Below are 13,684 nucleotides of genomic sequence, written 5' to 3' on the forward strand. Positions count from 1 at the left end.
TCCTCCTCCGCTCGGTCCAACCAACACAGACCAAAACTAACCGCGCGTCTCCTCAAACTCTGCCCGAGGCCGCACCGCTCGGCTCGGATTGGGCTCGTGGGTGACAGCGCCCGTCAGGAGCTAATCACGTACCGTCACTGCCGCATGTCCCGCCCACCGCCGCAACGCCGTCACTATAAAGCATGGGGGGCTCCGGTCCAGGGAGGAGAGAGTCATTTGAGCTTTAGCAAGAGGGGGACTACTTCTTATAGCAGGGACAACATCCGAGACACCTCTTTTTGTGTCTGTAGTCAGGCAAAGTAGACTACCAGTATCAAAGCACGGTGTTTTAGCACTGAGCAGGTTTTCCAAGAGATGGAGCAGCGGTCAAACCCATAAACCCACTGGACTATTTCCACGCAGAGGTGTCATAAACACGGTGCGGTTGGTCAGATTTGCTCATAAACCACCCGCCTCCGATGCCTTAAATGCAGCTCTCAGCTTTTAGGCGGCGCTGCCTCGGTGCTGTCGCCGCGCTGGCGTCGGGAGTTTGTGCCGCGTGTGGAGAGCTGTCCTCGGTCCTGATTCGAAGCGCAGCGTCCTTCTCCCACCTCTGTTCGCGGCTCCAGTGGCCCCTGCACCGCACTGTTTAGTTAGGAGAGAGAGTAAGAGAGGCGAGGTGGGGTGGGGGGTTGGCAAGCGATGCATGAAGAATCGCGCCCGGGAGAGCAGCGGAGACGCCACTTAAAGAGCCACGGACCGTTTTTAATGATTCCACTCCAGCGAGGCTTCCACACGAGGCGGTCTGAGCTTCACAGTTCACTTAACACACTTGAGTACGCGTGCGCGTGTTAGAGTGTGTGTGTACGCTCTGCAGGCGTCGGCCGGTGTTTATGTCTGTGATCGCGCGACTCCCTTATTCGCAAATGTGCGCACATATGAACATGTGTAAGTGTGTTTGTGAGGTGTGTGTCTGTGTGTGTGTGTGTGTGTGTGTGTGTGTGTGTGAGGATGATAGGACTGTAGGGTACGAAAGAATAAATCCCTGCCCAATTGTTATTTGGACGAGTTTATTTACTGGTAGCACGTTTGTGTGTGAATGAACACACACGCTCGTGCACATGTACGAGAAAGAGACATTTTCTTTCTGTCTTTACTTCTGTGCGTGTTTGTCAACGTGACAACAGACAGATGAATGACAGAATTTAGTCTAACTACAGCATTTTCAGGATCATCTGGATGGTATCTGTATCAGGCATCGGCATGGTCAGTGCTGAAGTGACATAACTAACTAACTGAGTGACTGGCTGTTTAGCTGATGGAATTGTTGTACTGACTATGAAATAAACAGAGGAGAAAACATGGGACTTAAAGCCATCAAAAACAAACACAGAGAAAGAAAAGTGAAGAGAGAGAGGGAGAAAGAAGCATTACAGATAAATAAATGCATGAAAAGATCGACAAAGAGAGCAGTGACAGGTCCTATCATCCTTCTCACTCGCTCTGCCACAGTGTGTGTGTGTGTGTGTGTGTGTGTGTGTGTGTGCGTGCGTGCGTACGTGTGTGCGTTTGTGAGTTTGTGAGTGTGTGTGTCCGAGGCCCTTGCTGCCTGCGTTATCTCACAAGGAGACTCATTAACATAGAAATGACTTCAGGAAGAGAAGTACAGCATTTCACCTCTGGTGATAGACAGGCGGCAGTGAGGGAAGCTGAAAAAAAGGAGGGAGAAAAGGAGGGAGGAGGAGTGATAGCACAGGAGGAGAGGAGGGAGGAAAAAGAGGGGAAAGGAAAAGGTGAGAGTAGAAGAGTGGAGAGATAAGGAAGGAAAGGATGAGGATGAGTGGGGAAGTGGGGAAGTCAGAGGGGTGATGGAAGCAACAAATAAGAAAAGGACAGAAGGAAGAAGACAGAGTGTAGATGATAGAAGGAGGTGGTGGAAAGGGAGAAGAGGGGAAGGAAAGAAGAGAGGAAAGGATGGAGTAGAAGGGAAGGAAGAGAGGGAGTGATGGGAGAAAGGAAAAGCAAGGCAGTGATGCATGGGTGCAATGCATGTCTCCTGGAAAATATGTTTATATCGTACTAATTAGTGTTGCCAAATACATTCTGAGGAAAACATAAACTGTTCCTGGATCTCTGTGGGGAACCATGAATGTCTGCACCAAATTACATGGAAATCCATCCAACAGTTGTTGAGATATGGTTTTGTTTGTAATCATGTAGTTGTAATATAAGTTTTTAACTTTTGTACCTTGATGAAGCAGTGAGCCTTTACTTCTTTGTGGACATCGATCGTTGAGATATTTCAGTCTGAACCAAAGTGGCGGGTCGACGGCAGTGACCAGCCAAAAGACCTCGACTGCCAACCATAAAGCCATACTGCGTCAGTTGTGCTTTTCTTGCTACAAGCTGAAAAAAAAGTTAAATATGAACATTTTGCACCTTGGTAGCTCATTAAAATATTTTCTCATTATGTTGATGAAGATCTTCCAGAACATATTTGCTGTTGTAATTTCCAGTGGAAAGGCTTTATGAGTGAGAGACTGTGAGCAATGTTGGGATGAAGAGACAGAGAGACAGAGCCAGAGAGAGAGCCATATATATACATACATATATATACATATATATATATATATATATATATACATATATATATATATATATATATATATAAATGTAAGTGAATCTCTCACACAAACACACACTCACAGCAGAAAAAAAAGAATAAAACACTCCAGATGTGTCACTCATTGCCTGCAGGTGGCAGATATGTCAAATTTGCAGCAGCTATTAGTTTGCTTGCCTGTAGATGGCGCACATCAACAAGCAACTTTTCAGACAGATACAGTATTAACATCGGTCAAAAGTCTGATTATCTTTTGGCTTATGGCCCTGGTGTTGCTAGGCAGCAGGTGAGGAGAAAGGTCTATGATCCCTGTGGAGAAATGTAGTTTTAAATCATTAAATTGTCTGGTGTTTGCCCTCCCTTTCTCTTTCTGTTTTTGTTTCTTTCTTTTTCCACAAATCTCACTCTCATCTCCTCTCTCAGTTACTGGCAGTACAACAGGGGGATGAAGAGAGGAAGATGGGGGTGGTTCTTGAGGAGAGGAGGAGTAGGAGGACTGCAGGGTTTCTGCTCAGCGAGCTGGAACCTTCTCATGCCTCTGGCCAGTGATCAGAGACTGGGAGGAGGAGGAAGAGGAGCATTAGGAGGAGGGGGGCCAAGACAAGGGGAAGAAGTTTGAGGGAACCGAAACCCACAGAGAAATTATAGAGTGTAAGATAAACGGTTTGGAGGGAGAGAGAGGAGGACGAAGTGCAAGATGACTGACGGCACAGATATACTGCAAAGAGAGTGAGCTGGATACATTCACAGTCAGAGGGGGGCAGATAGACATATACATAGACATGTGTATTTAATGCTAAAAACGTGGCTACGAATGCATAATCTATGAAATACACCATTCAGTCTTGTTATAAAAATGAACTTTTGCTCTGACTGACCAGTTAATTAGCATTCACGTTTTATAGGCTTTTTCTGAGCGTCCCTATGCATTTATGAGGCTCATGATGTGCATGTGTATATTACAATGCATGTCTTTGCCTTTAACAGTATGGATGTGTATGTGTGTGTTACTGTGTTTGTGTTCGTTACTGTGTTTGTATGTGTCTTACCAGATGGGAACGACTCCAGGGCAGAGAGAGGACATATGTTGATGTTGCATGACTCTGGGTGATGCTAATATGTCAAAACTGTGATTTATGACTTATATGTCCACAGACACAGTCCCAGGAAATGGTCTACAAAGAAGTGTGTGTGTGTGTATATTTGTTGGAAGGGAGAATTGTTCGGCTGAGCGTTGTCTCATTTGGCAACAGAAAACAGATTATTTCTGGCCAGGATTCAAATCAAAAATGGAACCTACATTTTTGAGTATTTTGTTGACGTTTAAGCTTCTGTAGGTAGCGCTCTCTCAGCCACGGTGGTTATCTTTGCCCATGCTAGCTACCCAGTTCTTTATTCTGTGTTTATTCCAAACAAACGGCTGTGGTTGGATGAGCAGACAAGTGAAGATGGATGGAGTGCAGACGTGACCTGTATATATTGTCATGACAATAGTAGTGAAGTAATAATGTGGGTTTGTAGGGCCTTTAATGTGCAGGACACTCTGAGGGAAACATGAGGTCATTGGTCATGTTAAAGTGTCTCTAATGTGCATGCATAATGAAAATGTGAGTACGGGTGTTTGTGTGTGTGTGTTGGACGCTGATTGACTGACGGTGAGATGGATTGATTAAGAGGGATAGGAAGTGGAGAGTGAATGAAGGGGAGACACAGGGAGAAAGCTGTGTCTTAATTGTGAAGGGTACATGTCTGATGGTGTGAAAGTGTGTCTTATATGTTTGCCTAATGAAAATGTGTGTAGGGCTGCATGAGAAAGAGAGAGAGAGAGAGAGAGAGAGTAAAACACAGAGAGAGTGAGCAAGAAAGAAAGATAGTGTGAAATAAATCCAATAAGCTCCTCCGTCATGCTCCCCTCTTGAGCGTTTTTAAGATCCACTGAATGAAATAAATAAGAGATTCTTTTTCTTTTGTCAGTTTCCCTTTTTCATCTCTCTCTGAAGTCTGCTGCAGTGCCCTGCTGTCGTTCACTTCAGCCCCCATCTTCCCTTCATCCTTTTTTTCCATCTGAGGTAGCAGCTAGCTTCCCTGCTAGCTAGTTTACAAAAGAATCAGTGCGACGCCCCATAAACATGGCAACAGCTGATAAGACATCTAGCTAACTGCTCGCCAAACCCCACTCCTGCACAGCGATTATCTATTTATAGCTTAGCAACTGTAACCAGGCACATCAGGTCTGTAAAGTTTTGGATTTCTCCACATGCCGACGTGGTCGTGTATGGGGCTGTAGTAAGAGCGGTACTCGGCACGTGGGAGAATTTCTTTGTCAGCCGTTCCAAACCAAAACCAAAAACTCAAGAGCAAAAATGAATGGATTAAATAGTGTGTTCATTTGCTTAATTGTTTATGTGTTCGACTAACTAGGTTACTTTCTGATTTAGGAACCTACCATTACTTTTAAGGCCGAGGAGCTTTTCATTTGACATTATTTTTTCGGGTTATCGATTATGTTAAAAATAGGTGTGTTCATGACAGCAAAGGTACTATTTCCTCACTGTATAGAAGCCTCTGACTTTTAGCACAATATAATGTGTGTAGCCATAGAATTTATATTTAAGACTCTTTTACAGGGTTCTTGTCTGTAAAACAAATTAGTCGGAAACATTTAAAAGTCAGTTAACACAAAGTTTTCAACCAAAACTTTGTGTCTTTCTCCTTGGAATCAAGGATCCATTGTTTAAAAAAAATGGCTAATTTCGAGTGGTAAATCTGCCACCATCATCACCATAAAATAAACATGGGCCAGAATGGAAAGCTTGACAGGCATAGAACCTGTAAGTAAGGGGGGGCTACAAACCCTCTAATTTCATGAAACCGAACTCCGCAAGCACAAGCAAATATGGATGTGACCAATAAATGTTGGTGGTTTTGAGGAGGGGCTTCAATAGAGACCAATCAAACCAGCTCCTTTCATCAACTCAGTCATCAGGGCATGTGGAGAAGATTGTTCTTACAATGCACAAATATGTAGCACCACAAGTATACTTCTAAGAGTAGATGAATCCCTTTTTGGAGTTTCCAGGCACATTCATGTATAATACACTCACACACACTACATACAGCTTCTGAGCAGTATATATGTGTGTGTGTGTGTGTGTGTGTGTGTGCATGTTTGACTTACGTTTATTTGGAAAATCTCATTCTCTTCAGGGAAGGTAACAGCACATAATGTCTGTATTTGCACAGTACTCTATTTGTGTTCTCATATTGAATGAATGTGTTATACTTTAGCACTATGTAAATATGCCAAGTGTGTATGCAAGGGAGTAGAGCAGTATATTAGCAACCTGCTGTGGTTCTATTAGTTCTCCATCGCCTGTTTTTCTTCTTTTCCTATCATGTCTTTCTCTTTCTTTTTCCATCATCTTACTCCCTCTTTCCCTCCAACTGATCGCATGCTCTCTGTGGCAGAAGATAATATTGATGTTGTCATTATGAGAAGTCTGATTATTATTATTATTATTGTCACATAGTGGCACATGAAGCCAAGCATGGCCATATTGGAACCACACATAGAGGTTTGTCTGTGTGTGCGTGCAAATGTAAAACATAAGAGTGAGCGCAGCCTGCAAATTGAAAAGTATGCATAATAATAAAGACTTGTTCTACACTGACTGTCAGATCCAATGTCCAATGTAGAGCACATCATTAACAGGATCTTTGTTGATCTCACATGCAGATTTACTGATAAAACAGTAAATCTGGTCTAATAACCAGGCTACCTGCAAAAATTTGTTGTGGTTTAATAATGTTTTTGTTTTTTCTAGCATTGAAAATTCGAAGTTTTAAACAGTGTGGTTTCTACGAAAGTTGGCCTGAAAATTTTATATGAATTTAATAAAAAAGGGGTTGTTCCACACAAACTAAATTACAAAGACATTAGCTTTTACTACATTTTTTTGCCATCGGCCAGATGTGTAGAGTTGGTTGGCTTGGCATAATCATTTTCTCCTTCACCCTAAACTGCTAGCAAATAGTAAATACTCATAACTGTGAGCCCAAACTGATGAATTTATAAAAAACTGGTGCGAAAACAAAGTGTATTTAAGTTGTAGAAGTATTCTTTCCCCTTGGGGGCTCAGGCATTACTGATATAAACATTCAACACAAGAAAGAGCAACATCCACATTAATCAGTTCAAAAGCACATTTGACTGGATACGAGGCAATATGTGATTTTTCAATATGATTTATTATTCTACAATCAAAAACATCACAATACATATTTTCATATCAGTAAACTATCTCACAAGACACATTCTTACTTTGCAGTGTCTTCACTGTTCTCTGCACGTAAAAACTGTAAATTATCTTCTGATTATTGTTAAACTACTTGTTTCGTATGTAAGCCCGGCTGAAATCAAAGCAGAAATAAATTCAAGGCAGCCAACAAATTTTCAGTTGTACTACAGCGATAGCTCATCAGATTTCAAATTTAGTGTCAAGTAGAATGAGAAAGGAAGGATTAGAGAGAAAGAGGAAGTATGAGAAGTAAAAACAAGCAGGCGGAAAATTGATCTTTAATAAAGAAGGATAAAAATGGACAAAATAAAATAGTGTAGGGGAAAAAAGCAGGTCGAAGAGAAGAGAAGAGAAGAGAAGAGCCAAAAAAGGCCTACTGAGATGGGGTAAAGGTCAAGAGGAAAGAAAATGCGGAAAGAAAAAGGCAATTAGGAAGCTGACCAGGAGATGGAGAAGGAGAGGGAAAGATCAGAGGAAAAAATAAAATGACAGCTGTAAAGGTGAGATCAAAGAAAACGTTGGACAGAACGAATAGAGGGAAGGAAGGAAGACACTGTTTAAGAGTTGGTCCACCTCAAGGCCAATACCTTCCACCCTGCAGAACCTATAAAACTGTATGAATGATGGAGTTTTAAACGGGTGTGTTTTGTGTCATTACAGTTCATTCATCACAGATACTTTTTCTGCTCTATTTTCATGTTTGCTATTGCAACTCATATGGAGTATATAATTTATACGCCTAAACTATTTACAGAGAAATCACTTTCTCTGTAAATAAATGCAATTATGGAAATGGAAGACTCTTACCCCTATAGACTTGAAAAATATTTATATTTGTACAAATGAAACAGAACATGGCCCTTGTATAATATTTCATAAATAAGTAACGACATGAGACAGACTTTTATCATAAACCCTATTAATGTCTATTAAAGTAGTTATCACACACCAGTCCATCAATCAACACTAAATATAGGATAAATCCATATCATATGAAGAAAGATATGAAAGAGAAAGAGAGAGATCATCACATGCATGCATAGTATAATTCCTTATAGTCCTGATCCGAAATTTTAAACACCAAACGTTACCGTATACTGGCTGATCATTATGTTCTTAAAACACTTAGAATGGAGCTTCACATGGGGGAAAAAAAATAACTTCTTTGTAAGAGTGTTACTGTTGATGTGTGTCAGTTTTCCTTTCATGTTAGCTCTCTGAAGTCAGTGCTGTTTGGTCAGGTGCACATAGAGGCTGTTAGCGTCTTTCTTTCTTTGTAATAGAGAGATTTCTTACAAGATTTAGAGAAAGACATTAAATTGCACAGTACTTCACATACATTAATTACAGTACAAAAATGTACACACTCGTTCATTTGTTCAGTCACACAGACACAGACACACACACACACACACACATACACACGCACGCACACACACACACACAGGTGGACACAGCTGTCGAGTGCTATTAAATGCTTCAGGGTCTACGATTCCCAACAGCAGATGTTAAGAGTAGGCGTGATTAACATTAGGAGATATTTACACCCTTGACCTAAAAAGTACACAACTCTGTGCTTGAGAAAGGCCAACACAAATTATACTTCATATATATTTTACATTAATTTTACATGATACAATATCTAATCAAAAAAAGAACAGGTGTGCAGTCAGATCCCTTTTAATTTTCAAAAGGTTAAAGAGTTCTTTGCTCTTCTGTGTGTTTGTGTATGCGTATTTATAAACCTGTACAGTATATGCATTTATACTGCATATAGTATGCATGAGGGTACTGTTTGTGCAGATTAAAGAAGGGGGGGAAAAAATCTAGGCCTGTGTAATGGACCTACAGTATATGTCTTGTGTGCCTCCAGCAGCAAACATTTCACAGTCATTGTCCGCCTTGTTACGCTTCACTTACTAATTCCAACCCTCAGTCATGGATTGGACTGTATTGCTGTGTGTGTGTGTGTGTGTGTGTGTGTGTGTGTATGTACACACACACATTGGCATTATGGCCAATGTAATGTGGTTCGGAGCTGGAAGGCAGATTTGCTGAATTTGAGCTGAATTCGAAATAATTGGCTTTATCCAATGAATCCTTATAAACCACACACACACACACACACACACACACACACACACACACACACACACACACACACACACACACACACACACACACACACATACATGCACACAGATATATTCTAACATATGGACATATGTCTGTACATGCACATATGTTTATGCACGTAAACACAGGACTAATACACATACACAGATGGATTGGGGAGAGGAGGTGCAAAATAAAGAATTGAGAAAAGCAGCATTGCTGTTCTTATTATTGCTGTTTGTGAGATCGCTCACTTGGGGGTTGTCAGAGCGGGTCCTCATTCACTGTGTGCGCATCTGCATCCGTGAATGTGTACATGCTCCTCTGGTGACTGCCGCATTGCCAACCCTGTGACACAGCGTCATACTAGGCTCTCAGTGAGGCCTTTTCAGAAGTACGGATTAGAGTCAAAACAAAAATGAATAAATAAATAAATAAAAGGAGAAAAAACAACAACAAGCAGGATAGAAAAGGTTTGACAAGGTTTGTGAAGTTTGCTCGTTAGGCATATTCCTCTGTGATGGCCCAGTGTGAAACCCTCAGTCTGAGTGTGTGTCAGCACTTCCACAGTGCAACTCATGACAGTACACAGGCTTGTTGAAACAGGCAACAGTGGTCAAGACACTGAAATATAACTGGTCGGCAATAATCCTCATGGTGCATGTTAGGGCTGCACACTCAGGCCTCTGTTTCCATCACAAAAATGGCTGCATTATATACTACTGATGCCACAGTTGCAGATGCAGCTTCATGCATGTTAGCTTCAGGAAGTTATTTTTTTTATTCCTATTCAGTTTTAAAAAGTCATGGCAGCAGCAAGATTTAAATATAGAAAAACAGCTAACATCATGGCACGCTAACAAAAATAAAGCATTTTTCAATTTAGTCTGAACATGATCTAAAAATCCAGTGTACATTTTCTGTTTGTTATGTTGTCCTTGTTCACCACGTCCACTTATTAAAACTTAACATAATCATGGAGAAAAAAGGCTTTTCTCCATATGGACAGGGAACAAGACTGAAAATTGGGACTTAAATGACTGTGCCATATCTGAAAAAAAAAAAAAAGGACTCCCACATATTTAGACAATGATCCTTTCAACAATAGGTTGAAAGGTAAATCACACTACAGTTGAGACTGCAGCTTGTATCCATTCCGATTAGCTTTTGTTAAACATCCCATTGTTTTATTACTCTCCTTGTCACAAAAATGCAACTAAACTAGCAGAGAAACACCAGGGAACCACCCTGTCCCCTAGAAATTATGTTTATATACGACTAAACTGCAAAAGCAAAGTTTTATGGGAAACTTTATCGTGATTACTAACCGATTACGTATTCTATTAGCGTAACGAGGCTATGTTGATGATTTACGTATTTGGCAAGTTGCAAATATGTTGATACTTTACATATCAGTAAAATGTTCACAGACAACTTATTTGTTTTCTGCCAAAAAAAGCTGATCTGATATTAGTGACTACAATATTATTAAAATTTTTTCCCCAGTTATGTTTAGGCACTCACAGCGTTTGGTTAACATTAGGGAAAGATTATGGTCTGGTTTATAGTGAAACAGCATGTTTAGGTAGATTCTTTTGTTTCTCAAACCTAAACACAGATGGGTCTGTGGATGTGAACCCTGGTCTCTGGTGTGGCACTCCGGTGCATCTCTTGGTGGCTCCTGGTGGCTCCACCGCTGTTAATGTAGCACTTCATTTATTCCCAAAATACCAAACCAAACCAAACCAAACAAAAATAAATAAGTAAATAAACAAAAACGCTGACTCTGAACATAATCCAGCCTGCGATTATGTTTCCTACAAAATGTATTTGCTAATTTCTAGGAGACGGGGTTGCAAGAACTTTTCACAAAACTTCACTTAAGAATACTGAGAATGGTAAAAGTTTTGTTGCAGGATTTCAGCAGGTCGATGCTATAAGCAGTGCAGCTAACTGAATAAAATGGCAAGAAAACAAAGCCTTAGGGAATTTATTTTTTTTCCCATAAATCTATACTGTCACACAAACTTATGCCCTGTATAAAAAATGTTTGACAACTATGCCATTTTTGATACAATACTTCATAATCTTTGGTATCCCCTGTTTTGTGCAAATTTAGTGTTGTGATACCTTTCTTGTGCTGAAGTATTGGACAAACCCCCATGTGGCCTAAAACGAATGCAGACATTTAGTGAACACACACAAAATAATTGTGATTTTAGTGCTAGTTTGACTTTCCTATCTGCTCTGAAACCTCCTTTTCTACCAGTCCATCAGTATGATCCAGTGTTCGTTAGTTTCCAGGAGCCATATATTCAGGGTTGGTGTAAGTGAAGCCGAGGAACTCGTCCTGGTCCAGGTTCATGATGACAAGCTTGTCCGTCGGAGTCAAGTCCACGGGCATCTTGGTGAACTCCTTGTCAAAGTTGCAGGTGTCACGACGGTTCCTCTGCAGGTGGAGTTTCAAGATTATGAAGGAGAGAGGGTGGGGTGGGGCGGGAATTGTAGAGAAGGAAGAAAGATAAAAAGTGATTGATGAAGAATGGGATGTTAGGAAAGGAGGAAAAGAGAAAGCATTACTGTCAGATACCTTTTAGTGTACTATCAGCTGCATAGAAGCACAGCTCATCTCATTTTGGACTGTCGGTTCCTGAGCGTCCAGTCTCTCCAGCTAAGTCTAACCAACCAAAGCCTTTTTTTTTTTTTTTTTTTTTTTTAACATTATCTTTATAATAACCAGAGCTGTGAGTTGCAGGAATCTGGACTTTTATAGCTCAACAATGAGCCTCTCCTTGTCTACTGTGACAGCCACTGAAGACACACTTTTACTCGACAAGAGACGATGTTGGTCAAATAGCCTGGACCTGCTGAATCTAAAACAATGCTGCTTTTCTGGAGTTTGCTGGAAAATAGGACAGTGGTGCATTCTGTCTGCCTGCGTTGCTGCTGCGGGTATGTGGGTTTACACAGAAAAAAAAAACAAGAACAAACACTGCACCCTCTAGCTGTCCTGCCTTTGCGGCAATGGTCTCTTCTGTTTGCGTGATTTGTAGAAGTCTCAAATAATCAAATAATGAATGATAATTGATGATGATTTGCTAATGTTTACATGCTACAAGTAGTAGCAGCAAGAAAAAAGGGGCAGGAGGGGAAGAGGAAGACAGACACAAAACCTTGCAGAGGACTGAGGAAACCGAAAGAGAGATAGTCAGAAATGTTCTTGTTCCCAGAGAAGGAATAAAGTGCAACAAAAGTATCAAAGTACAGATACAGTGGAAGAGTAAGTAAAAGACATGCAGAGGAGAGTCAACACAAAGACAGAGGGATGAGAGAGGGAAATCTGTGTGGGCTTGTGTGTGTGTGTGTGTGTGTGTGTGTGTGTGTGTGTGTGTGTGTGTGTGTGTGTGTGTGTGTGTGTGTGTGTGTGTGTGTGTGTGTGTATGTGTGTGTGTTTATTAGTGGAGGGTTTCTCTTGGGCAGGGCATTGTTAATGCACTGCTTGGCTCAGTTGGTGTATGGATAAGAGGACAGAAAAGAGTCAGCAGGGTGTTAAAGATGGAGGAGTGTATATATGTTAGCGAGTGGGGGGAGGGGAAGTTAGATGCGGTAAAAGGGAGCGGCGTGATTCAAACACACAAAAACACACACATGCACACAAACACTGACACATTCAAAGGGGATTTGATACTTATTCGTGCTCCGCATGCTATACGCATACGGTCTGTAACGCTTTGTGCATAAGAGCAAATACGAAAGGGAGGATGGTGTTCACAGTCACACACACACACACACACACACACACACACACACACACACACACACACACACACACACACACACACACACACACACACACACACACGGTCATACCACTGTATGCGGTAGATGGCCCGTAGGATGTTCTCCAAAGAAGGAGAGTGGGTGTGTGTGTGAGAGAGAGAGTGTGTGTTGTCATGTGATTTTGCTAAAACTTCTAGAGTAGGATTGTTTAGGGGCATACATATACATCATGCCCAGCACGAACACACACACGCAATCAGAGGAACTAATACAGCCCAGCTTGTTTACTCTAAGATGCACAAAAAACAGGTACTGTATTAGAAACACAAGAGGGGTTATTAACATTTAATTAAGACAGTTACACAGAGTCATAAAGGAGGTTCATATTTTAATGGAATTTTTAAAGTCTGCCCTTTCACCTGCTCGGCTCAACTACACAGTTTTTTTAATTTATGTGCTCTGTTTCGAGGGCCGTGACTGAAATGACTCCCTCGTTCACTCGTTCACTGCACCACATACAGCAGTACGGTCAGTCGTTTACTCTATAGTGAGCACTTTATTTAGATTTCGGACACTTGCTAATCACCATCATTTTGCATCATCGCTGACATGTGTACTGTTGCATGACTGGAAATTTCGCATAAATTTAATGTGACATTGTGGGGATGTTGGCACAACTGGGAGCACAACCCAGTGATAGAGCGAGCAGGAGTGGAAACACCCATGCAGGCAGATGTTTAAAGCCCGGGGGCTCTCTGGGCTTTGCTCTCTCTGCTCACTTCTCCCTTCTGAATTATTATTTTAAACAGACAAAAAAAAGTTTGAAAAAATGGTTAAAAGTGAAAATTACATTTAAAAAGTAAGATTAAGAGTGCAAACTTTCTTCCCT

Source organism: Xiphias gladius, chromosome 3 (assembly GCF_016859285.1).
Source record: "Xiphias gladius isolate SHS-SW01 ecotype Sanya breed wild chromosome 3, ASM1685928v1, whole genome shotgun sequence".
NCBI lineage: Eukaryota > Metazoa > Chordata > Actinopteri > Istiophoriformes > Xiphiidae > Xiphias > Xiphias gladius.